Genomic DNA, 26885 nt, shown 5'->3' with positions numbered 1-26885 from the left:
ACCAGGTGAAGACAGTGGGTTGTTGTCGCGGCTATTTTCTGTTTCGGCAAAAAATCTACTCGGAGATCTGAAATAAACAGAATTACTGTTGTAAGCCGATTTCGTAAGTTCACCGGTACTGCTGGACTGCGCGACATGTCCGAAATCATCAGATTTACGTCCGACGGGAGAGAGAGTAAGCATCTTTATTCAGAGGCAAATTAAAATTCCAATGCTAAACTCGCTACTTTGTGGTGCGAATTGTAGTCATGTGGTACGCGTCAGTGATATGATGTTCCCTCTCCTTCCATGACAACTTCAACCTTAAATATGGTGTTACAATGCCTGCAATAACCATTCTTTACAAATACGCTACATTTAGAAGCCTTTCTCCCTGATCATTGTTGGTGCCTTTAGGTTGTGTACATTTTCCCAAAACAGGCTTGGTGGCTCGCCATTCCTTCATTTATTCATACATTAAACTCACTTCCACATAGCTGATGAATGGAATGCATTTTAACCGTTCAAACGGGCCAGTGTTTTGAAATAGTTTCGTTGCGCACTTATTTTCAAACACAGAAAATATCTGCCTATATTACTATAATCCGGTATGATAAAGAAAAAAAGAACACAATAAGAGGTGTATAGAAACAATGAAAATATTAGCCAAATCGATGGTACGCGTAACATAGAGCGCACATAAACCCGGCCCTGCGAAAGTGAATGTCTAGCTGAGCTATTGCAAAACCAGCGCTACAACTACTGAGGGGGCTATGCAATGCTTTATTGTTGGTTGGGATGCTTGTTCTGAGCTTGTTCTTTATTGAAACGTATGCTGTTCTGTGTGTTGTTGTTCTGTGTTTTATGTGTGTTGTTGTGTTGGCTATGAGATATTGCTGTTGATAGATGCCTGTTTAGAGCTGGTTCTTTATAGAAACGCACGCTGTTCTACCCGTGGTGTTCGCGATTCTAATGAATGTACGTACTGCTCGCTTCATTTTCCTGAGTGCTTGTAGCCTCTACATTACAAAGTGGATGAGGAATCGCATTTTTGCTTGCTTGGGTGTTATGAGCCAATGTTGACGATGATATTTTTTGTTCATGGACGGACACAAGAAACGCCGACCACCGAGAGGATAACAGCTTCACCGTAAAATAGAAATGAGGATGGTGACAAAGTTTTCATAAATTGCGATTTAGTGCTCATGATTTTGTCTATCAAATGTAGCACTTCCTTTCGCGCGCAAAATGACCTCTAAAGGATTTAAGCTTTATTCTGAATACGAGGGTTCAGTTACGTTTCAGGCGCTCCTCCCGAGCCTTGGACAGCAGCTCTAGAAATGCGAAATGCTGTCCTGCCGTGTGCCGAGCGCGCAGATGTCGTTAATTGGGGCAGCACCTCCTGAGCCTGCTGCGCTTAATGAGTAATTAGTCGCCCCCCAAAAAGCATTGCTGTATCTCTGCTTGCTTTTCATTACGAGTGCGCAGCTGTCGGATCAAACGAATGCTCCCGCTCTTTCAGATTGGAGAGGATTTCGTGCGCGCGAGTAGGGGGGAGGAGGGGGAGGGCGTTAAACGCATGCGTGGGTTTCCTGAGCGACTGGCTTAGAGGATAATTGCAGGGACGGTTAAACTGAATTTATTGTGAAGAGAAAATAAATAGAAAAGGCGCGATACCAGTTTCAGTTCCAGCTGAACGCATCGTAATAGAGCCTACTTGTTAGAAGACTTAAAAATATGCATAAACGTTTCTTTACTTCATATTGTCCTTGTATGCCCAACTATGTATTGAAACTAATGCAATGACATGCAACACAATTATGTTTCTACATATGCAGTATCGGTTAAGTGCGTTATGAGAACGCTAAAGACAGGGGTTATTCGCTGTAGTCTACAGCTGGTCCAAGCGAAAGCGAGTCTAAACTACATCAAAGTAAAGAAAATATATGTCGTGGAGAGTGCAAGCGAATCTGGCGCTGCATGAAATTTCTCTGCTGTAGTCCTAATTCAAATCATCTAAAATCAGCGTACTTCAGCTTCGACATTTAAGTTGGCGTCTACTCTTCCGTCGGGCGCAGTGGAGTAAAACTTGGGACAGTTGGTATATAAAATTATTGAAACCAGAACTGGTGCACCAAAGACAGGGTACAGTATGGCGACACACACAGTGCTGCGTGCCAACAATGATGATGATAATGATGATAATGACAATGATTTAAGACCAGAATAACAGAGTTAAAGCGTTATAACAAAAACTTGCATAGACAGACACACAGATGAACAAAGAAGCCGCAGTTTCACCAAAAAGGCGAAACACCGTTTGTGATAGCAAATCGGTAGATAGCTATGCGAAGTAAGGGTATCAGTTTTATCGGCCGCATGAGCTTACTAAGTAAATTAACAATTACAGAATATGTAAGCGCGCCTGAACGAGGACGCAGAAAGAAACAGACACAAAGCGACAGCGCTGTCTCTGTGTGTCTACGTCTTTCTGCGTTCTTGTTCAGTCGCGCTAATACATTCCATCATGGATTCAAACCAACTAGCCTGCCAACGTGTTTTAATTAAATTAACAAGCACGGAGTCACGCGCGCATAGGTAAACTATGAACACATGTCGCTCACCGAGTGTGAAAACTCGCTGTCCAAATGCTGGAGTGAGGGATCGGGGCAGCCACAAGCGCATTGACCTTCGTGCATCTCTCGCTTCAACGCGAACGAAACGTCTAAAGCACAGCGCATATGAAGCTACCGGCACTACGCGCACTCAGCGAACATCGCACATCGCTCTGAAGATGAGGCCCGCGCGGGCGTTCACGTCGACCACGTGGTAGATCGCTTTCAAGATAGGGCACCCGCAAGCCGGCGCCGTAAGCAGCAGCCTCTGGAGAAGAACGCCCCGTCGTTCGCCTCATCATCGTGCCTCTCGCGACGGGAGAGCTCGCGCTTCCCGTCTGGTTTCCTCGCTCGCGCACTCGACATTGAGCTGCGTTCGGCTGCTCACCGTCGCACGCTTTCACTCGAACATACAGCATACGTCGCGCGTCAACGCTTTTGTCACCTTTCTAATTTACACGGAACCTCACGGCGATGCCGACGGAAGAAATGCGCTTGGAGTGTCCATATAATTGAATAAAAAATTTGGAGGACGCTTAAGCTTCGCCTTCAAGAGTGGAAAGCGACAGCGTTCCCGTCGACCCGCCAAGGGGTGTAAGACAATGGGCTACAGGGCAGCCATCACTTACGAGGCGCCCCGCATCGGACGCGGTGAGCTTCGAGCCATATGGTCGAGCAACGCGCCGTTCGGCGCAGCAACGAAACGTGCGCCTGAGCAAGCGGAACGAACCAAAGAACTCGGTATCTCGGAGGGGGAAATGATGCACGCCAGCCAAACGTCGTGATCGGCACGGGCAGAGAGATAGACAGATAGTGATCTAAAGAAAGGAAGGACGCTTGATTCTGCAGAGGGAGCAAGGCGAAGCGCTGTCAGGGGAGACAGCTCCAATGCGCGCGTGACACGCCATCTGTCGGGGCAGCGCAGTACGTGGAGAGGAGGGGGTCTTCTGTGTTAGCCGCAAGATGGCTCTGCCTGTGCGGAAAGCGCAGAAGAAATGCAGCGGAAACGCACTTCGCTACTCGTGTAATTGCGACTTCTGTAAGTTACATGTTCATAATTACCGATATACACCGCAGTATAACTTTCCACGGCTCGTTTCGAAGGCAACACCGCATTCACTGGAGGCGCGTTTGTACCGCTTGGAAGCATCCAACTCGTGGCTGAGTGGTAGCGTCTCCGTCTCACACTCCGGAGACCCTGCTTCGATTCCCACTCAGCCCATCTTGGAAGTTGCTTTTTATTTATGAAGTGCCTGCCGTGATTTATCGCTCACGGCCAACGCCGCGGACGCCGACACCGACGCCAACGACACCAGCTTTTCTGCGACACGAGCTCCTTAACGCTATCGCATTAAAAGCAGCTCCTCTGAGACGTTTAGCGACACACGTGCTCGTCCTGCTCTTCATGATGTGGCTTTACCAAGTGACAGAAACAGCTCATCCTCGTTTACAGGATCGGTGTAATATATATACATATATATATATATATATATATATATATATATATATATATATATATATATATATATATATATATATATATATGCAGCCAAACTTCTAAAACTTAGGTATGTCAGGTAGTGCTTCCACGGGTGTCCTTACGCTGCAACGACAGATAATTATTGACCAACTTTACGCTTATTGTTCTTCCCGCGTTTTTGTTGAGTATTTCCGTTTATACGCTACCTTACCGCTAAAAATAAGCTTAAAGTTGGTCAATAATGATCTGTCGTTGCAACGGAAGGACATCCGTGGAAGCACGACCTGACATACCTAAGTTGTAGAAGTTTCGCTGCATTCTCTAGAACACAGAACGCGTGTCGCATCCCTGTCAACAAGGAGGAACGCCGTAGAAGCTCAACCAACATAATGTAGGAGAGAAGGGCTACCTGAGGAACAACTCGCAAGATCCCTTCTTCCCGATGAAAGTTATTCGCGAACATTGGGGTTAACCTCAACACAGGCACGGACCGAGTATTTCTGGAAGGTGTTCCACTCCCGAAAACATCTTAACGCTAACGCGTTATCACCAGCATAAACGTTTGCTCGCCGCAAATATTCCTGCTCAGTAGCTGCGCGTTCGCGTGCGCGACTCGGCAAGTGCACCAAAAGATAAGGGAATGCAAGCATGCCATAGGCGACAACGCGCTGACACGCGGGGACCACGTGAACCGTTGGGACGAGAAAGCAAAACGAAAATTGATGCAGGGGGAGTGAAAATATCGCCCGTTTGCTTTTGCGGACACGTTCTTCTTGCTTTTGTAGCCCCAAACTGGGTCGGTCAGGAATTTTAATGCACGCGTGCCCGTTGGTAACCGCTGGCGGGCACATGTACGCGATTCTAGCGTCCGTCCAATTTAACCTTCCTTACACTTCTCGCCACAGCTTATGCGCCCTGTAACGTAGATATGCATCCGCGCGGAAGAAATGTCTGGTGGCAGCGCCAGTTCGTACTAGGGGAGTGATTTCATGCTATGCTCAGAATGTAACTCGTCGGCTTTGGAATTTCCGATAGGCATACTATACACGCTTGTGAAAGGATGGCAGCGAGACGCATTTCTCAAGAAAGAAGGAAAAAGAAATAATGCAAGCGCTTCGGGGCGACGTCCAGCGAGTCGGCGGCAACGCAAGCACCGCCAACAACAAGGCCGCGGCCACCGAGGATGCCAGTTGCCTCAGAGCGGTCGCCAAGAAAAGCGTGGCATGCCATGCGTGCCGACAATGCCAGCATGCAAGGGATGTCCCGTACGTTCGCTCAGGGCGCCTCTTCTCTCTGGGACGAGAAGAAGGCGGGGACGCATTGCGAGCCACTCAAACTGAGGAAAGAGTTTCCGGAGCGCTACGTTAGGAAAGGCCCGAGCGTTTAGCGCCAAGTGCTCGTCTTCCCCGACTCTTGTGTAGTCAGCGTACGCTTGTACGCCCTCCGTCGATGCACATCCACCATTCCTCCGCTGGGAGAGCAGCGTATTGCAGTGGAATAGGCCACATACAGCCAAGAGAAGCAAGCGTATATACGACCCAGGGGTACGCGTATTGGTCCTTTAAGTGGACACTCCGCAGACTAGATTACTGTCCCAAGCCCGAGCGAAGGGAACGCAAATAGTCGCAAGAGGACGCAAACGGCGCGTCGCGAGTTCCTCCGAGGAAAGCGAGTTTGGCCGAGAGTGCGTTCCTGCAGGGCCGCGTAGAGCAGCCAAGCGCGTCGCGTAGTTGTTACCGAGTTGGGTTCGAGCCCAAATGGGCAGCGGTACTTGTTACTTCGCCTAAGCGCCTTCTACTGTGTCCATTACCGTAGTATCAAGGGCAAGACCGATAGAACGTCGACGACATAACGAAACACACAGTGACAGTGACGTCAGGCGTGTACAAAGCGTACGGAGACACACATCGGCCTGCTCGCCGTGCAAGTTTGCGGGCTTTTGTGTTTGTCTTCGTTGGTTGTCGGGAATTCGTAGGAAAATGCAGTGCTCTAAGTAAACCGTATGGGTTTGGTGGCAGTCAGGGTGACCAGTAGCGTAGCCAGAAATTTCGTACGGGGGGCGGGGTCTCGCGTTGCAGCTCGGCCTCCTCCTTATAGAATTAGTCGAGGGATCAAATAAACAAACAATAGCTGCATTGCCATTGCCAAAGATGCTACAAACGAATTCTTGAACGCTATGCACTGTCAAGACAAGTAAACTATGTATTTTTCCATGAACGAATATACTCGTATGTCTCAAAAATTGTGCCTCAAGGAACTGATATCAATGCTTCCATATTTTTGTCTATTTAATAAGTAAAGAAAATATCCAACGAGCTTTAGAACAATATCAGTTCGAAACCAGCAAAGCAGTGCATGCCGCTGATACGAAAAATGTAAAGGCCATGAAATGAACAAGTTCAGGACAAATAGTCTTGTGAAACTTTGTCATTCAAGAACGTTGTTCAGATTTTTGCACATATGCAACGGCCAGAAAAAATCTCAATGGTGCGGTCCTTCGTTCCAATGTATTGCGCAGGAGCAGCTGTCAACGGTCGTGTATTGTGAGTAATTGCACCGAAGTCACAGTCGCAACTGAGAGCACATATAGAAAGCCGTTCTGCAAAATAGACGAGGGCGAGTTAAATGAAAGTGAGCCAATGCGAATATGCAACAAACGGGGTAGTTTATTTAAAAGTCGGCTTCATGGCAATTTAGTCACTTGTCTCACTGACTAACGAGTCGCGTGATCCCCGTCTAATAGAATTCCTTGGGTTGCTGCTTCAAAAAGTCTGTAACTGACTCTTTCACGTCATCGTCGGACATGAATCTGGTTCCCGTGAGCTGTTTCTTCAATTGCCCCAAAATGTGGAAGTCGCAAGGCGACAGGTCTGGGCTGTATGGCGGATGTTGCAGCGTTTCCCACTTGAAGTTTGACAGTTTTGTGTTAACCACATCAGCGATCTGTGGACGGGCATTGTCGTGGAGCAAGATGACGCTATTCATCAATTTTCCATGTCGTTTCTTCTTTATTGCGACCATATTCCATATTCTATCAGTAATGACGCCTGATGATCGAAAAAAAAAAGTCAATAACACCTTCTGGCGAAAATGATTACCTTTGCTTTCTTCTGGGGTGGTGAATTCGAATGTTTCCACTGTAAGCTTTGCCGTCGTGTTTCAGGCTCGTAGTAGTGGCACCATGATTCGTTCCCGGTAACAATTGCAGACAAGAAGTCTTCCCCCTCATTGTGGTACCTGATCAGATGAGTCAAGGCAGCGCCGAACTTCTCCGTCTTCTGGCGGTAGTTCAAAATCTTTGGCATCCATTGCGCACACAAGAGCCGATAAACGAGATGTTCATGAATTATGGTGTGAACCGAACCGTTACTGATGTTCAAACGCATTGCCAGTTCATCGATGCGTATCCTCCGTTTTTGTCTAATCAGCTCATCGACCTTTGAAGTTGTTTTGGGGATGATTGCACGGTAGTTTTGTCCCGGTCTTGGATCGTCTTTGCAACTTTCACGTCCTTTGAACCATTTACTCCAACGCTTCACAGTGGCCATTGAAATGCAATGTTCAACGTACACGGCAGCCATACGGCGACTAATTTCTTTTTGGGAAACACCTTCAGCTGTCGAAAACCGCATGACACCCAGCTGTTCAACCTTTGGAGAGTCAGTTATGCCACGCAACCATGTTCTACCCTGTGTATGAGAGCATTAACGAATGTTTATCCTCACACCTGCGTGTAATTTTTGTAAATGAGAGACGCCTGTGTGCTACGCGCATACCTCACAGATAATGAACCGAACCATTATTGCGCTGGGCGTGTTGGCTAACTTTCATTTGACTCGCCCTTATACATTAGAAATGCGAAGATACAGCCTGATTAAGGGCAAAAAAATGTCACTGGGAACAAAGTTCAGTGCACGTGTGCACCAAACCTTGCAACAAGATGTTTAACTATGAGTCTCCAATAAATCTATGTATCTAAGAAAAAGTCACTATATAATGTGTCAAACAAGGCAAACAAACATGTTGCGCAGTAACAGAGTTACAGGTCACAGAATCATGGAATCGCGGAACGTGCTCCAAAGTGCGCCGCGTGGTGGTCTGGGCAACACGAAAAAAACGCATGACCTCTGGCCGGCTCTGGCAGCCCGCGGGTAGGGAGAACAAAAGAATTGAAGAGGCTCAATGTGTCCTCGCGAATAAAAACCAAAGTAGAAATATAAATAAGATCGTTCGGTGGCTTCAGTGTCTTGACATGGACTTTGGTGCAGGTGAAAAAAAAATGTTGATATCTTTTTATGTGACATGACGGCACAAATGAACCACCACACGCTTCGTCTCATCGGATCTCGCTGCATGCTTTGTCGGCTTGTCTGATAGTGTGTTGATTTGGCTTGTCTCATTCTACGTCCCGATGTATGACTTTAGAAAAGCCAATGTACCTTTGGCGTCAAATATTTACAACATTAAACGCAGAAAGTTCCGGAATTGAAAATTTAAAGCTCGACTTTGGAAAAGCCAATGCACTTTCACATCAAAAGTTTATGACAACTTTGTACCCATAAAGTTTCAGAATTGAAATTCAGGCTCTCCCTAGATTCCGCGGCCTCCGCGAGGTGGCGCGACGAGCCCGCTCACCATTAAAATGCCCTTGAAACTTTGTGCTCGGATGGGGCTTCTTGGTGCTATGCGACTCCCGGTGCGCGGGCGTTGCCGCGAAATCCAGCCCGAGTTTGCAATATGCACGCTGCAATGGCTTCAAGCGTAAAAAGGTCATTCTAGACAAAATCCAGAATGATATCCGGCGCCATGAGCAGTTTTGGTCGGTGGTGTAGCCCCATAAGCCCCCCCCCCCCCCCCCCCTATCGGCTACGCCACTGAGGGTGACCTATGTCGGGGCAAGTAGCCAAATCCCGATTGCGTGAATTAGGTGCCTCATCGGAACGAAAAAGTGATAGAACATCAATTCAGTCAATATAAGGGAAAGAAATAGAGAGGGTGCTGTTCCGAGCAGTGTTCCAAATATGAAATAACAAAATAAATAAATAAAAAAATAAAAACTCAGCATAATTAAGAAGTGATGTAAGAAATTGAGCTATAGCGGCTGGCCACTTGAGACGATGTCACGACGGCGATGGTGCGACTAATTTCTCTATTTTTCTACTGTTGCAATCATTGAAGCGCCGTCGTAGCACATTGGACAGGTACCACGCATAATGAGCACGCTAAAAAAATCACTCTGGGCTTTTAGGTGCTAAAAAGCATAATATAGTTACGGTCTGAATAAAGGGAAAATCAGACATCTACCCATTCGTAGCAATTGCTACAAAGGAAACCCATACGGATTCCTCGAAAGAAAGGCCTCATAGTTGAAGAAAAATTCGTCCTGGTCCGGGACTCGAACCCGGGACCACCGCCTTTCCGGGGCAGCCGCTCTACCATCTGAGCTAACCAGGCGGCTAGCAGACGGCAGGGCGAAGTCGAATTTGTCGACAACACAAAGCAAAGGCAAGAGTTTGACGTAGTAGTTCCGCGGAAACCCGCAAGGTGGAGAGAAGTAATGAATAAAGGGAAAATCAGACATCTACCCATTCGTAGCAATTGCTACAAAGGAAACCCATACGGATTCCTCGAAAGAAAGGCCTCATAGTTGAAGAAAAATTCGTCCTGGTCCGGGACTCGAACCCGGGACCACCGCCTTTCCGGGGCAGCCGCTCTACCATCTGAGCTAACCAGGCGGCTAGCAGACGGCAGGGCGAAGTCGAATTTGTCGACAACACAAAGCAAAGGCAAGAGTTTGACGTAGTAGTTCCGCGGAAACCCGCAAGGTGGAGAGAAGTAATGAATAAAGGGAAAATCAGACATCTACCCATTCGTAGCAATTGCTACAAAGGAAACCCATACGGATTCCTCGAAAGAAAGGCCTCATAGTTGAAGAAAAATTCGTCCTGGTCCGGGACTCGAACCCGGGACCACCGCCTTTCCGGGGCAGCCGCTCTACCATCTGAGCTAACCAGGCGGCTAGCAGACGGCAGGGCGAAGTCGAATTTGTCGACAACACAAAGCAAAGGCGTCAAACTCTTGCCTTTGCTTTGTGTTGTCGACAAATTCGACTTCGCCCTGCCGTCTGCTAGCCGCCTGGTTAGCTCAGATGGTAGAGCGGCTGCCCCGGAAAGGCGGTGGTCCCGGGTTCGAGTCCCGGACCAGGGCGAATTTTTCTTCAACTATGAGGCCTTTCTTTCGAGGAATCCGTATGGGTTTCCTTTGTAGCAATTGCTACGAATGGGTAGATGTCTGATTTTCCCTTTATTCATTACTTCTCTCCACCTTGCGGGTTTCCGCGGAACTACTACGTCATAGTTATGGTCTATGCCGCAGTCAGGGACTTCGGATTAAATTTGACCTCCTGCGGTTCATTAGCGTGCACCGAATGCACGGCATACGGGTGTTTTTGCATTTCGCCACCATCGATATGTGACTGCCGTGGCCGGGATTAGAATATCGTGTCCATTCTGTCCATGGCTTAGCAGCACAATGCCAGAGCCACTATGTCACCACGGTGGGTCACGTTTCCGTGACCCAAATGCGCCGAATGAACGTTTCACATTTTTCACGGTGTAATGCACTGTAGTGCCCGAGTGGGGATATTGTTCCGTTGCAAATTCCCGGAGTGGCGACAGCAAGCTATTGGGCTCGAGGGCGACCACTTGAGGTTCCGGAGCTGCTATCGCTATGACGTATGAAGTGGCATCACGTGACTCGCGCTCACGTCTTCGCGACTTGCCGCAGTCAACGCTAGCTCGCTGGCTGCGCGATTGAAGCGTTGATTGTAGGGTTGTTGATAATGTGTCATTTCCAGGGTCGCAGTTTAGTAGCCCACTTTAAAAAGAAAGTTAATTATGGGGTTTTACGTGCGAAAACTACAATATCATTATGAGACGCGCCACAGTAGGAGATTTCTGAATAATTTTGAGAATCTGGGGTTCCCACTGCACAGTATACGGGTGTTTTACCATTTCGCCCCTATCTTCATCGCCCACTCTGACAGCACGGTTTTAACCATGTGGCATGGCATGACTGCTTGGTGCCGCAGTACTCCAAGTGTTCGACCGATCCCGGTGGGAGTTTTATGCGATCCCCAAAACGAAACTTCAGCGAAATGCTTGGCTGCTAAAGCCACTGAAAAGTACATAATATGCTGGTCGCAAGAAGGGAGCAAGCCATGCACGCAGTGCTTCTAGGATGCTCGGTTGATATGATATCAGTCAAAATACCCTGCGAGGAGATGCGCAGGGTATTTTGCATGCGGCGAAAGCACGGATTGAAGAGACAGAATTATAAGCGGTTAGAGTCCATGCATTATGATAGACCGGTGATAGATCATCGTCCCACAATAATTGTGGCAAAGTGGCAAGCTGCACTCTCCGTGACAAATACTGTGAACAGGGGACGTATTCTTGGGCAATCACTTTCGGCGATACGATCGCCTTCGCGTCACGTGGTGCTCAACCAGCCAATCAACTCATCCGGTTTTGCGCAACCATTCAATGAGAGTTCACAGCAAGTGATATCGCCGAAAGCAATCGTCCGAAAATACGTCCACAGTATTGTCATTGCGGCAAAAGTGCGCGTATCTGTTTTTGTGAAAGATCGTGTGAACTGAATAACCAATTGAAAGCATCAGATTGCGCGCTCACTAAAACCCTTTGCTGCAATGCATACCAGACGTGTTGGGTTGTTTTGCAGCCGAGAGGCCGCACACTCAACGCTTAAAATATGCAAACACTGGGAATTAACATAGGCACTGGAAATGCCGGACACTTCTCAGCCAGTATCACGTGATGTCGCTTTCTAGGTCACTGATAGATGCGAGAGAGAGAGAGAGAGAGAAGGGAAGACGGAAAGGCAGGGAGGTTAACCAGACTGAGTCCAGTTTGCTACCCTACACGTGGGGAGGGGAATGGGGAGTGAAAGAGGAAGAGAGAGAACTTAAGTGTAGGATGTCTATGGTCGGGCACTCAAGTCTGTTGCCTTCAGGTAGCGAAAAAGCGCTCGAACTGCTTTCTGGGCCAATGAACTGTGAGGCCAGGCTCCCAAGATCTTCGCTTCCGTAAATGGCCTGTCATCTAGTCTATTTAAGGCACACTGGAGAGTCTCACGTTGATTATCGAAGCGAGAACAGTGGCACAGAAGGTGACTGATGGTCTCTTCACACTTGCACTTAGCGCACATTGGTGAATCCACCATTCCAATACGGTAGCTGTAGGAGTTGGTGAATGCTACTCCTACCCACAGCCGACACAGCAGTGTTGCGTCACGTCGTGGAAGGTTCGCTGGTAATGTAAGTTTCAGTGATGGATCGAGGCTGTGTAAACGACACTTACCCCCGTATTCAGAAATGCAACTTAAGTCGAAGCACATGTTTGACTTGATTTAGATGACACCTGGCGTTAACGTGCCCAAAGACGCTCACTGCGTTTCCTTCGGCGCGTTCCCGATAGGCGCCACTCGGATCAAGTCAAGCATGGGCTTCGACTTAAGTTGCATCTCTGCATACGGGGGTTAGAGTTCTGTGGTGTATGCCAGCAACCTGACGTGATTGCACGAGCAAGACTGCGAAGCTCTCTTGCAGCGTCGACTCTGGATAAAGGTATAAGGAGTGTCGGTGAGCCAGCCTGGGCACGTCGGGCAGCGTCATCGGCGAGGTGATTAAAAGATGCGAGCTTGTGGCGACACGGTATGTCCTCGAGGCCAATAGTCGGTTACAACCTCAGAATTCAGCAAATGTCCCGCCCACAAAACCGCGATGCATCAGGCCTCCATAGGATTTCTTAATTCATTACCAGCTCTGTCTGACACCGACAGTTTGTCTCCATCGTGCTGTCTCGAAAATGAGCTAACATAATTGGCTAGAGCATTTATATAAAGAAATATCTGGCTTTAGAAAAACAACGCTGCTGCAACAACACTGGATTTTCATGTCGCCAGGAGTTATAGCGTCTTTAACGAAACTCTGGAAGTGATTGTTTGCTGCATTCGTTGCACACGAACTCTGGCGTGTATTACACCACTAACTGTGCCTTAAAAGGAAACTAAATAGCGAATTAAGTTCAGCTATATAAGTAAACTACCATTTCAGATTACCACAAAAAATCCACTCTTACCATGGATTAAAGTTAAGTAGGCCAGAAAAGGCACAAAACTGAAAGACTGGTAGCGATGCCTCATTGATCTTCACAGGAGCTCACCGTGACTTGATATAATCTTGTAGGCGTCGGCTCGAGCCTAGATAGCTTTTTGTCAGTGAAGAGAGGTTACATTGCACTCTAGTTATTAAATTTCGATCGCTTTTGTCGTGCTACAACGGGCCATTTACGAGAAAGCATTTTGAAACACACTTGTAGAGGGCGCAAGAGCCACGCCCCAAGTTACGTGACGGTGGCACGCCCTCCAAGTGCGTATAACGCGCGGTGAAAATAAAGTCGAGGTTCTTCGAATCAAGCACGGCAACGATGCGGTGAAGTCGCTCCTTGCTGGCGAGCTGAGCGTACTTGAAACACGCTCCAAACGACGACCAGCCACTATTGACCTACCGCCGTTGGGGTTTCAGCGGGAAATTCAAAGAAGTAAAAAAAAAGTTGAAATTTCTTTTATCCTCTAACAATTAGGCTGCCGTTGCAAAACTAGCGAAATTTACATTTTTTTTTCGAAGGAAGAATTCTTGAGTCTAAACTGCTCATCTAGTTTATCTCCATAGCGTCCCTTTAAAACACTGTCCAGCGCGGGTAGAGTGGGAAGGAAAGTACAAGGAGCGGTCGAACACCGATCCGTTTCACACGCCTCCGTAAATCACGGAGCGCGACCAGGCCCAGCGATACACGTACCACCCGATTCCCCTGTTCCCTTTCCCGCCGTCTTGAGCGCGTCCCGCTGGCAGAGCTGGAGAGAGCCGCCGGCGCTTACTTTGCGGCCTTCACTATCTTCGCATTTGGCTCGGCGGTCGGCAAAGGATGAAAAAGGACTTTTGGATAACGCGGTAATTCACTCGAGAGCATGGGGTACCGGCGACGCCCGCGGACTGCTTCAATAAGGCGCCGGCGCCACTGCGGCCTTCCCCCGTCCGTACGCCACTCTCTCGTTTTTTTTTTTTTTTTGATTCCGCGCACTTTCTTTCCTTAGTGGACCTCACTGGTCTCTTTCTTTTTTTTCATCGTTTCTTTTTTCCGTTCGATCATTTTGTTTACTTTCCCTCGTTCTCCCCGAAATTTGCCAGCAAGCCGCGCAACCGTCAACTGCGAGACAAAAGAAAAAGAAAAAAAAAGACGCTTCTAAAGAATAAATTTCGGAATTATAGGGCCAGGATGGAGGGGGAAACAAAGAGAGGAAGTGTAGTTTAGAGAAAAGAGGGAGTTGGGAGCGGCATGTTAGAGAAAAAAAGTTGACGGTCGAAAACGCACAAAAGAAGAAGCGCTCGGCCCTTGCCTGCGTTCCGGCTCCGAGCTCACCCGCAGCGCGTGAGAGGCAGGCAGGCAAGCCGGCAAGCAAGCACATCTCTTGGCGGCTCGACCAGCAGCCGCTGCCACTGCCGCCGTCGTTGGAGGGCCAATAAATAATGGTGGTGCCGCCGGGGACACCACAACGGGACGAGGCGGCCGGAGTAGAATTTAATTACCCGACCATCCGTCTCTCTGCTTTCACTTTCCTTGCCTTACTTTTTCTTTTACCTCTAGACGAAAAAGAAAAACAAAACAAAAAGGGGCCATAGAAGCGTGCAAGAGCGGGACGAACGGCGACGGAAGCAAAAACAAAGGAATTAGTTTAAAGGACGCAGAGAAGGCGAGAGTTCTCATGGGAACGGGTTACTGGGTGGGTATGGATGCGGGAGGGTGGTGGTGGAGCGGATGTGTGTGTGTAAGGGGGCAAGGGAAGGGAAGTCTCTAGCTAGTTGGCAAGAGAACAAGACAACGACTGTCTTCCCTGTAACTGAGTAGCCTCTTTCCCCTCCCACCCCCTTTTCCGTCCTCATCACCACATTAAAAGCTGTACGCGACTGTAAAACTTGCATGCTAGATCTCGATTATATTTTCCGCAGACTCACGTCTGTTTCTTGGTTGCTGTTTCGTTTTGAAGCACTGCCGCGTTCATGCTGGCTGCGAGGTTTCCACAACGCGTGAGGAGCGGAAGGACGAGCAGCAGTCAAGTACCGCGCAAGGGCGCGTGGGATGAAGGATCGTGAGGAGAGAGAAGACAACCGGAATTGAACGGAAAACAGGAATGAGAAAGTAAATATCAACTAATAGTGAAAGAAGAAAAAAAGTTGGGAAATAATAGCAGGGAATTGCTGCTCTCACTGCGAGCTGCGCAATCCTTCCCGCGTTGCCGCAGCAGCGCTGGGCGCAGCGGTGATTCGACATCATTAGCGAAGAAACTCTTCTCGTTCTGTTCCCTTCTCGACGTTTCTCTTTCCGTTATTCGGTGGCAGGCTTTCAATAGCCCCGGTCCGCTACATTTGCCTGCGCAGCATTCCCGTTTGTTTCAGTCCGTCCGTGCTTCGCTGCTCCATTGGCAACCCCTCCCACAGCTTAGCCCTTCTTCGCTCGTGCCTTTGCGCTATTGCCTATAGCGCGTGCAATTCCTTCTGCGAGCTACGTAGCCAATTTGTTCCGGAAAATTTGCTGCTGAAGCCAGTCTTTCAAGGCATGGAACGAACAGTTGAAAATAGTGGTTTATTATTATTTTTTTACGCCAGCCACTGCTCGGGTTTAAACGACAAAGGAACTGCTTTTAATTGCACCCGCGAATTTGTTTGCCAACTGGCGCGTGCGATTTTGTTTCTAGCTGGGCAAAGGTATGCCTTGATGAAGTTTCAGGTTAAGTGACAGCGTGCGAGCAACATTGATTTGTCAGGCTGTTGCCCAGAACCACGATGAAACGACAACTGCATCGACGTGAGAACAGTTTGCATTATTTTGAGAACCCCTAGGTGCGTACCATGGAAGCTCGGAAAGTGCGTGTTTACTCAGTAATAGCTTCAGCAAGGTTGCTGAATTTAAGAGGATCGAAATAACGAGCAGGTCTTTCACCGCTGTTGATGTAAAACATTGTCACGCCTTCGATGACTTCAGCGCACACCCACCGTGCCAGCGATGTGAGGCTCGCAGGCCATCACCAATACTCCATTCATCACGAAGCTGTCCCTCTCATTCATTATGGAGAACTTATGTCTAATGTTTTGCCATCTTCTCGCCAAAAAAGGCTGAAGTGAAATGGGAAAGAATCAGTCTCTGCAAACACTGCACGAAAGGCGCGATACAAAAAGTTATCCCAATGCATAGTGCACCATCACAAATTTAGCTTATAGCCGCAAAATAGACATACAATCAGCACAACTTTCAACGCGGACTATTCCGAAACTACTCCAAGGTATTCGTCCGTTTACAATTTCGCGTGCATTTGTAAAGTGGCCCAATTGAGACTGCAAAGCATCCTCTTGGATTTGCTCCGTGCCCGGAAACAGACAACGGAGTGATTACGTGGCCCTCCTTCATGTATTTACGCATAATTGGTGAGCGGATCAGTTATTTTATGTTGGCATTTCGATGTATGCTGGTGGTGCACAGAAGTGAAAGCTCCGGGGACGACCTCTTGTGATTCTGCGTTCAGTCAAGATGCATTGGGAGCATTCTTCGCTTCAGCGATTTTTCTTCTTTAAGATCACCCTACTCAAGTGAATATTTGATTCCCTTAATGAAATATTGCGAATAGCAGGAATTGGTATTCGAGTCATGTAAACGTTAAGAGAATCCTCCGTGGTTTTCACAAGAGGGAGAACATTGAAATTGGGCGAGAGAAAACCAAATTGTGAAAGAATTCTCGGAAACTCCCAGACAACGCTAAAATTATCTCCCGAATACGCAAATGGCTGTAAGCGAATGTTAGGTTTCATATCACATAGCCTTGGCTTACATGCTATGTTGTTTAAGATAGACAAATAATAACAGCTACTTGACACCTAAGAAACGTGTTCGATATGAATATTTGTGGTGAACTTCAATGACGAGGGGCCAACCCTTGGAGAAAAGGAATATTAACTTCCTTTAACAGTAGCACAATCCGCGCTTGCCTGCCTACGTGTCGACAAAAGATGCCGTGGTTCGAGCACTGTGCTACCCAAGAAAAGACTGCCTTCGAAAGGCTTGATGTATCAGCACCATATCTCATTTCTCCTCGGCGGTTAGTATACTTTTGCATCAGAAATTTGAACATAACTGAGCAGCAACTTAGCGAGCTCAAAAAGGAAATGTTAGAGCAAAACTACCATCAATTTGGCGACTCAGCCGCCCATCGAACACGATCATGTTTACAGAGCATAAGCGTGGGGCCCGTATAAATTCAGAGACGAAGAAAGACAGATATAAAATTACAAAGACTACTTTTGACTGCTAAGCACGAAGACAGATCAAAGCGTAGGAAACGAAGACACAAAACGCACACACAGCTAAATATGGTCAACCTATACCAACACACCTAGTCATCTGTTTTGCTAAGGTAAGAAAGGTCTTAAAGTTAATAACTTCAAGAAGAGGAAGAATGCCTTTATCAATTCTAATCATTTGTCTGAAGTTTCAAACGCATATAAAGAGGCCAGCACAACCAGTCGGGCCTGGCGACGTCAACTAACAGAACGTTGCGTTGGTTTACTATTAAGAGTAAAGCCGGGGAAATGACATGAAGCGTTCATCTGTGGCGAAAACAAACAAACAAACAAACAAAGACATAACGAGCGAAAGAGAAGTACGGGCGTTCCATCGCAAGCCTATCTGCCGACCTTCGAAGCAAGCAGAGCGCGAAAGTGCCGCTGGCTGTTCTGGACCGTGCCCGCACGGGGTTGTCGTCAGTGGGACACCATGGTCGGATGGCCGGGGAGTTCCGACTGCGAGGGCCAGATAATAGATACGTCGGCAGACGCATCGCCCTCCTCGCCCACCGCCACGTCCTCTCCGTGTTCACTTCCTGCCTGCGAGCCCCGCGGGCAGAGCCGACTGTCGGGAGCAACGATGCTATCTGGCTCGTCCGAGCGGACGGAAGCCTGTCGCCGTTGGGCGAGCGCGCGCAGGGCGTGTATGGATGTGCTCCCGGGTCGCGCTAGCGGGACACGCGGTGAAGCCAGCGTACCAGGGTTAGGCCAGCGGAACAGCGCCGTTCTCTCCTCAGTTGGCTGTGCGGGGTGTCATTAGTTTAACTCCCGTAATGAGTCATTCCGCATCTGCTCTCCGGGCCGTGATCGCAGTAGCAGAGGGTGAAGATTGGAAGAGGGAAAATGACGACAGGAACCGGTTGAAATTTGCTGGCGCGACAAGGCAGAAGAAATACTAAAATAAGGAAGAAATGGAAGGGGTGGTGCACAGTAGAAGGCCAATCCAACGAACGCACAAGTAGCCGAAGGCTGACAAGTACAGCGAACAGCAAATCAATGTTTAAAAACTGCGCGCGTGAGCTATGAAGCGAAACAAGACGGGTCCAAAACAACCATACAATACAAAACGACCTAGATCACCGCTGCAGGACTCGGACGCATGTGGGGCCTGTGTGTGTGTTTCCGGTTAGGGTATGGGGACGCTTCGTGTTGCAGCAGGTTTGTCGCAGTGCGGTAAAGGGAAGTTCTGCGAAGCACTCGCACTATTGGTGGTGCTATAAAATATTCAAGCGCAGATGGATAAGCATGAAAAGAGGGAGAAATGCAATTTTTGCGATAAACGCAATTTTTACGCGAAGTTCCTGTGGATGAAAATCAAAGGAAAGGCTTAGATTGAAATAAATAGTTGCCTCTCCAAATCAGCCTCTAGTCCTTCTGGTACGTTTTCATTTCCAGAACATATACATAAAGAAAAGAACCTACATGGTGACAGATAAGGCACAAACGAATGATCTCAAATAAAGGAAGCAAAAGCGGTGGACTGTTGTACAAACAAAAGGCAAGGCCGGAACTTTGCTGAACACACTCAACCACGGTTTGAGTAATTCACCATGTTTACACACCGAGCTGATTGTTTGTACTGGGTTGACATTTCGTTGCCGCCTAAGCAAACCGTATGCTTCGGAGCCTGCTATGGTCACTTCTGCGCAACATACTATATGACAGTAGTCGTAGAAAACTTTATTTGTTATTTTGCAATGAAATCCCAGAGGGTGGAGCCCTCAGTTCAGAGCCCCATTTTCTGCTGCTCTCCGGTGGGCCCGGTCAATCAGATATCGCTGGTCATCCAAGGCTGTTCTGGAAAGAGTGGCTTCCCACTGGGATGGGGAGATGTTGGGCATTCTAGGAAGGCCGGGCGGTTTGGAGCATTCCCACGTAGAATGATAGATGTTTGGGTGTCCTTCAGAGAAAGGACATTTGTCAGGATACTGAGTAGGGTAAAAAGTGTGGCGGAGAGCAAGACTGGGGAGCATATTAGTTTGGAGCAGGCGCCAAGCGGTTGCACTTGCATGGTTTAGTTTCACGTATGGTGTAGTGAACGTTCTATTGGATAGTCTGTAGTGTCGTAGCATATGCGCGTATGTAAGTGGGATCGTTTCCACCTTGTCTGGGTTAAATAGCCTTCCACGGGCGCCCGGAGGATGAGGCCTCGGGCTGTCACATGAACGCGCTCATTGTGAGGGAGAGACGCATGCGCAGCTGTTCAGACTAGGTGAACTAGTGGGATATGGGTAGCTGGCGCTTTGTCAGGCATTTATTTTCGTTTTCGCCAGCGTCCACGGAAAATCTGTACATGATTTTCCGAAATAAAGAAACTTCAAACATCATGTGTTGGTTCTTGTGTAGCAATTTATGAGCCATTGGAGAAACCCGGCCTTGTGCGTAGTTTCGACATGCTTGCTGGAAATCTGTAAGAATATATATTATATTATCTGTGGGTTGAGCGTTATGTCGAGAGCTATGGCACATTTTATTCGCTTCCGTGCAGTTGTCGGTACTACATGGCAGGGACGTCTAATGAGGCCACAAAAGTAGTCGCTCTTGGAACCAGCGTTGGCCAGCCTTATCTCTGCCATTATCTCTGCTGTAGAGCGTAGATAATGAAGTTGCTTGTATAAAATATAATAACGCCAGATGTAATAAGGAATAAAAGAAATAATGAGCCAAAGTCGCTCAAAGATCCTCGACACCACATGTTGTAAAGCATCGCCATAAGCACTGCCAGTCTCAACCAAAAAAATATGGAAAGTCGCCTAGGAGGCGCAGCTGAGGAAGGGAAGAGTAACATAAAGTCATCAACAGTAGTCTATTTATGTTCCCTGCAGGACAAATACCTCACTTTGTGATCTATAATTACCTCTATATAGAGCCAGCTGACCTGATCTTATGGATGTAAACTTTCCCAATTTCAACATACCACCTAATTCTCTGTCATTCCCGATTGCACTTCGCTTCACTTAGCACCCGTTGAGTACTTCTAGTGGCCTACCGGTTATTCGCGCTTACCATTACATGGCCTGGTTAGCTCTATTTTTTTTTATCTTAGTGTCAACTAGAATATCAGCTAACCCCGTTTTCGGTCTAATCCACACGGCCGTCTTCGTAACATTTTCCGTTCCATCGCTCGTAGCATATCCTTAACCTTTTCTCAAACTTCTTTGTGAACCTCCAATTTTATAGCCCATATGACAGAGCCGGTAGGGTGCAATGATTGCACACATATACTTTTACTGATAGCGGTAAGCGGCCGGACACGACTTGGTGATGCTTGCCGTATGTGCCACGACCCATTTTTCTTCTGTAAATTTCTTTCTAAGTCACCCTATGCTATTAGCTATTCTGCATCATCTTTTGAACTCGCCGGCGTTTCATCCCGCATATTGAGTCAGACAGCATGCGTTCGTTGCTCAGTTGATTTAGCATGACAACGAGGGGGATCAGATAGGGTCGAAGGCTGTTACCGCACCTAAATTGACATCGACATCGAGGCTCACTATAGCTCACTATAGCTCATCATATTCATTGATTGAAAGAACGTTGTGAAGCAAAAGCCACCAGGCCATAGAGCATTAAATCAATGATAAATTTGTCTGTGCTTGTCGAAACAAGCCCGTCGGGTGCTCGGGTAAACTGGTACCTCAAAACAGAAGCGTGAAAAAAAAATACATTTTTTCCCGATATTGATAAGACAGCAGAGATAAACGTTGCGAGGTTGCGCGCCGCAGCAACATAATATTACCGCTGGGGTGCTTAACCTAGGCGATAGCAACTGTAGCGTGCCTGACTGCACCCAGAAACTCCGCCTTGTCGGCCATTCTCGCTGTATGGCAGTAGAGAAGTTGCTCCTACCACGTGTTTCTTAGTTCGTGCCGTAAACAGCAGTTGTCCTTGCAGCGGACACCAAGAGGACGTGCTCATCCGCCAAAAAAAATTATTTGCACCTCGCAGAGCTGCCGCAGCAGCCCCGGCAAGCTAGCGGTGACGTGAGATTTTCGTGCACTCGGGCTCGCTAGGTATGTATACTCGGCTCAAAATGCGCCCGCTCTCAGTGCTTGATCCCGTCCAAGCGTAGCGCTTGGCTTGGAACGCGCGGGGTCCTTTTTTTTTTTTTGCGAGAACGACCATTCCGGTGCGAAGTGCAGTCTGTATGCAGTATGCCCACGAAAGAAAAAGAAAAGAAAGTTCGGACAAGAAATGAAGCAGCCAAAGAAATAACTTGGCCCGTTGTTCGAGGCTTATGCGCATGCACTCACGACTGGTGCACGACGGCGGAAGCGCGCTAAGTGCATTTCTTGCGCGAGTGCTTGCATGCCGTGCGCCCTAGTTTCCCCGAGTGCTAAGGCTTTCCGAGATTTAAGATAACGGGCCGTCGTTTCGCCTCATAATTCCTTCGGAGTTGGCGCACGAAGCGCGGTGGCTGACTCACGTTTATAAATAAAGCTCTGCCGCAACAGCCCGCTCGTGCGCGTCTGTTGCCTGCTGGGCGCACTGCGGCAACGAGCGAGGCGCGCTGTTTACAAGGGAGTCGGCGCAACGTATGCGTTCGCTGTAAAAAAAAAACGGAAACAACGAGATCAGGAAATATTACCAGCTCATGCACTCGTTACTCGTAGCTAGAAGGTGTGCACCGACACCATCGCTAGCGCGCTCGAAGGGAACCCTAACGAGAAATGACCCGGGGCGGCCGTCTCTCCCGTGCTAAGGCTGTGCGCCTTGCGAGGTAGATGAGTTCTTTAAAGCGTTCGTTTCCTCTTGAATTTGTGGCGTTTGGTGTCCCTGCAACACATTACCTTCGTAGTACAAGATGAGGCAACACAGATCGTGACAAGAAGCAAAGCATTTTCATGAGCAGTAACGGAGGGTTCTCGTTAACATTCCTGCTCTTTGTTCTCCCTGTCTTACCTGTATATCGTCACGTCGTCGTGGCGCGGAGTAATAAAACACTGCCAAAGGCATGACTTGAAAAATTCAGTACCCTTCCACTCTGTGAAGAAGGATGACCAGCGAAGCTGCGTATGTGAGCCTCTTAATGGTGAACTGCACCTCCGCCTCGGGTCTGTCCAGAATTTCACTATCTTCGGGATCGGCCCACATATGGGGAGTGCTTAAAGCCTGCTTCACCTCCGCCGCGGGTCGGCCCGGTATTTCACTGTCTTCGGGATTGACTCGCGTATGAAAAATTGTTGGTGTAAGCGCGGACGCGATCCGCCAGCCCTAGCCACAGACAGCTTCGCTGTAAAAGCTAGCTTTTTAATGAACGAACCTGCGCCCAGAAAAACGTGCAGCGCGTGGGCAGTACGACATTGACGGTCACATGCGTCCATCATCAAATATCTGCTCAGCGCATCAACCGCGCCCTCTATTTATACATGGTTTATCGAAGATTCCCGCGTAAACACTGGCGCTCGCGTGAGTTCCGGAAAGTACAACACTATTTACGTCGCACATGCAATATTATTACACAAGAATCGGCGACAACATAGACAACAGGAAAAATCAACGATAATATTCCGCAGAGTTTCGACACCTGCAAGCGCGATTTGCACTGAGCGACAACATTAAGTTGTTAGTGGACGTAAATTGGGTTCCGAAAAAAAAAGTATAAACAAATGATAACAAGCAACGTTCGAAAACGGCAGCGAGACTCGCACTTGACCCCTACCAGGCCCAAGTAAGGATAGATGTGAATAATGCATAAGTGGCTTATTATCATAAAAAGCTCAGCTTCAGGCGAAAGAAAGAAAGAAAGAAAGAAAGAAAGAAAGAAAGAAAGAAAGAGAAAGGAAGAGAAAGAAAAAAGAAAGAAAGCAAGAAAGAAAGAAAGGAAGAAAGAAAGAAAGAAAGAAAGAAAGAAAGAGAGAAAGAAAGCGAAAGGAAGGAAGGAAGGAAAGAAAGAAATAAATAAATAAATAAATAAATAAATAAATAAATAAATAAATAAAGAAAGAAAGAAAGAAAGAAAGAAAGAAAGAAAGAAAGAAAGAAAGAAAGAAAGAAAGAAAGAAAGAAAGACAACAAGGCCATGCAGTCACTTAGGCTCAAAGACAAGCGTGCCTGTAGACGCATGGTCAGGGAATAACTCCTGGCATGTAGCTCACCAGACGTCTATTCGAACGACAGCCATAGGTCATGGGCAAAAACTGGGCATACTAGCAATTGTCACGCTTGTATGGCGGGGCATTCTGCCCTTCATTTTCGTGTCTGTTTGGCTTGGCCCCGACCCGTGCTTGCTTTCTTTTTACCAATCCCGAGTGGCTGCTTCGGTGCATGGCGTTGTTTTCTCCCACCCGAGTGAAGGGTGGCATGACGAGCCAGAGTATGACTTCCATAATAATGAAGGTCTACCCAACTGGCAAGGTCACTTATTGGCGAAAACCAAAGGCAAATGGGGTGTGGCGAATATGCGAGTTATAGAAACGGTGCATTCCTGTACCATGGAGCACAGACTGACAGGAGAATTAATTTTTCTTTCCTCTCATCATTCCGCTCTTTGCACGGCTCCAGCAAAATATTGTATTTATTTTTATCTTTTCGTTTTCTACTTAGAATAATAAGTTTCGCTTTCATAACCACTTTGTCTCTCTGTTACCTCTAGCTATTTACATGCGTCTTCCGTCGCATCGTTTTTTTCCTATTGCTCCATGCGACGACTCCGTAATCTCCCTATATTTTGTTATACCGGGATTATGACGATGTATAGAGGAGGCTGCAGCCGAAAGAAGCTGCGGGCAAAGAAATAGAAGATTACAGACAGAGCGGACTTAAGTATGAGCAAAGTGAAATAAAAAGAAATGCAGCAAGCAAAGAAGGTCAAAGGAGAAAGATGATTGGACTTTACCGGGCACCGTCTGCAAGCATGAACGGAGAGGGCGGGGGCGGGGGGGGGGGGGGAGGGAAGCTGAGCCAGCGTGCCAGCACGCTTTATTAGGAAATATGGCAGTCCGTGGAGAGCCCTCGTGTCCAAGCCCCCGTTCCCCTCGTCTTCTTCGTAGGCGTCCTTGGCAAGCCAGGAGTGCGTGCTGGCTCATGCCGCCTCGTGGCTCACTCGCTCGCGCTGCAGGCATCTTTTTTTTTTCGGCTGTCCGCCGCCATCGTCTCGCTCGTCCGGCATTTCAAAAGCTGACTCGAAGGTGCAAGGCAACCCTTGGCATTACCACGGGAGAGCTGTGCACTACGCCGTCGTAGTTCTATAAGCCGGCTGCGCCTTCTTTCCTCCTTTTCTTTGACTGCCAGATTCAAGGGCAGAGTGGAGTTGTGAAATTCTCTAAATAGGTTTTCGCGCGAAGAGAATTTAAAAGAGTGGCATCGCTTTCTGATCGCTCGCTCGCGACGGAAATAAGATATGCTGCGTAGATTCTTTATCAACTTGGCGCGCCGTCGTTGACGAAGCATCTCGTGTGTTTTTCGACACTTGGCACTGCAAGGCACAACTTACGCGGCAATCACGTGCGTAGTTCTTTCTCTGCGTTATGTACTCGACACTGTTGTATTTTTATATTATTATTATTATTATTATTATTATTATTATTATTATTATTATTATTATTATTATTATTATTATTATTATTATTATTATTAGGCGTTTAGACTGATTGAATACATCACTATGTTCATTGAATCAAAGAAAACCCGCTGTTCAGTGAAGTGCGCCTATAAAGCAGATGACGTTTTTTTTATACAAAAAGCGCTTACAGGCGAGATCAAAATGACCCTACCAGAACAACAACTGTTTGAGGGCAAATTAGTTTTAGCGAATTTAGTAATGGGGGCCACAAGTACATGTCAAGCCAGAAGGAAGAGGTCAAGACAAAATCGTGCTCTGCTGATGATTCGCTTAGCAGCGCGAGCCACCCTACTGGAGCTTCACGCAGACAGATAGTCAGTGACAACTCAAGGAATTTTAAACTCGTTCAAATAAACACTGCTGATGAGCACTTTCTATAGGTAACATTGTTCATGCGGGTTTTATTGTTGTGCTTCGAGCTTACTTAAACAGCGAAATAGAAGTCAGAGCATGCTTATGAATACTTCCTTGATAATTTGTGCTCTTGTGGTATGCGCCGTTTAGATTCCTAGAGCTCTCTCATACTGGCACACATATTTCTGAAATAAACGAAATGCTCCCGCCGCAACACCAGCGCTACCCTGTGCCCTTGGAAGTTCATGACCTGAACAGTCACCATGACTCTGCCAGGGATGAAAAGCAAACCAAGAACTCCTGGACTAGCAATGAAATGTTTCGTCTCGGCTGGATTAGCACGCTAGGCGCGTGCCACGGCAACCTCTCCAGTGTTCATCAAACACCCTCTCCCCACGAAAGTGTTATTAAGCCATATAGGGGAATAGCCCGGCCTGAGTATACAGCGAAGAGCCCGGTATGCATACTCCGTCTCAGTATTCTGAGTATACTTGGACGGTGGGAACAGAAATGAGGAGAGAAGCTGGTAACCGAGGCAGCGAAGAAAGCTCCTGAGAAACGCACAGTGGGGCTGCAGGGGGAAGAGGAGAGGGCGGTCAATAACTTGCTAGTGCGGTATTTGACAGGATGTCTTCAGGTACAGGCCCAACCATTCTTCAGAAGGAGAGCACACATTCCATATCACATTTAACCACACAACAAAGGAATTTCGATGCACAAAACATTCTGTGAATTTTGTAATTGTATATACATAAAATCTCACGACACGAGAACTGCATGGTTGTTTTGGTGTCCTTGTAGGGTTATATTCAAAAGCGATATAGTTAACACAGTAAATGTAAAAAAACACACTGCCGTCTAACTGTTTCGCATACCGTCATGTCGGTTCAGATGCACTCGAAACACGAGAAGAGCTAACTGCGGGCACAACTCACGCCGTGCATTCCTTAAGGATTCATTACTCAATATAAATGGCAGAAACATTAGGATACTCATCGCGGTTCTTTCCATGTACTTATAATGGCGGTCTGCTTTCACTCTGGAGGGAAATAATACGAGCCCGCGAACGTTGTACATCGCTCAAGGTTCTTAAGAAGCGAGGTTGTATTATTGGACGAACGAACCTTCCAAGGCAGCCGCATGCTGCGCACATACCCGCTTCGCAGCAGTGAAAATTGAGGAACAAAAGAATTCGAGCCGCGCACGGCGCTAGTTGTCTTTCTCCAAGTGATATGCGCCTCCGCGCTGCATACGCATGCAGTCGTATACCGAAAACAGCCGCGCGACAAACGCAGCTGCCGCCACACAGTCGCAGCCACCTACGCTTTCCTCATTTTTTTTTTTTTGCCTTGTAGTGTCGTTTCGCGCGCCATCACGCAGTCGAGGCTGATTCCCTCTACTTGAGACGTCCCTTCCCCG

General features: G+C 47.6%; 1 protein-coding gene and 4 non-coding genes across 7 annotated transcripts in view; 1 reads left to right on the top strand and 4 right to left on the bottom strand.

The window, feature by feature from the left end:
* LOC139052454 (alpha-2C adrenergic receptor-like) overlaps positions 1-26885 on the bottom strand; it is a 744579-nt gene that overhangs the window by 366944 nt on the left and 350750 nt on the right. The window lies entirely within an intron of this gene.
* Positions 9454-9528, bottom strand: TRNAS-GGA (transfer RNA serine (anticodon GGA)). Its single transcript has one exon. It is a non-coding gene; the product is annotated as a tRNA-Ser (tRNA).
* On the bottom strand, positions 9735-9809 carry TRNAS-GGA (transfer RNA serine (anticodon GGA)). Its single transcript has one exon. It is a non-coding gene; the product is annotated as a tRNA-Ser (tRNA).
* TRNAS-GGA (transfer RNA serine (anticodon GGA)) lies at positions 10016-10090 on the bottom strand. Its single transcript has one exon. It is a non-coding gene; the product is annotated as a tRNA-Ser (tRNA).
* Positions 10208-10282, top strand: TRNAS-GGA (transfer RNA serine (anticodon GGA)). Its single transcript has one exon. It is a non-coding gene; the product is annotated as a tRNA-Ser (tRNA).

This window comes from Dermacentor albipictus, unplaced genomic scaffold, assembly GCF_038994185.2.
Source record: "Dermacentor albipictus isolate Rhodes 1998 colony unplaced genomic scaffold, USDA_Dalb.pri_finalv2 scaffold_23, whole genome shotgun sequence".
Lineage (NCBI taxonomy): Eukaryota > Metazoa > Arthropoda > Arachnida > Ixodida > Ixodidae > Dermacentor > Dermacentor albipictus.
This window is presented reverse-complemented; position numbering and strand designations above follow the sequence as displayed.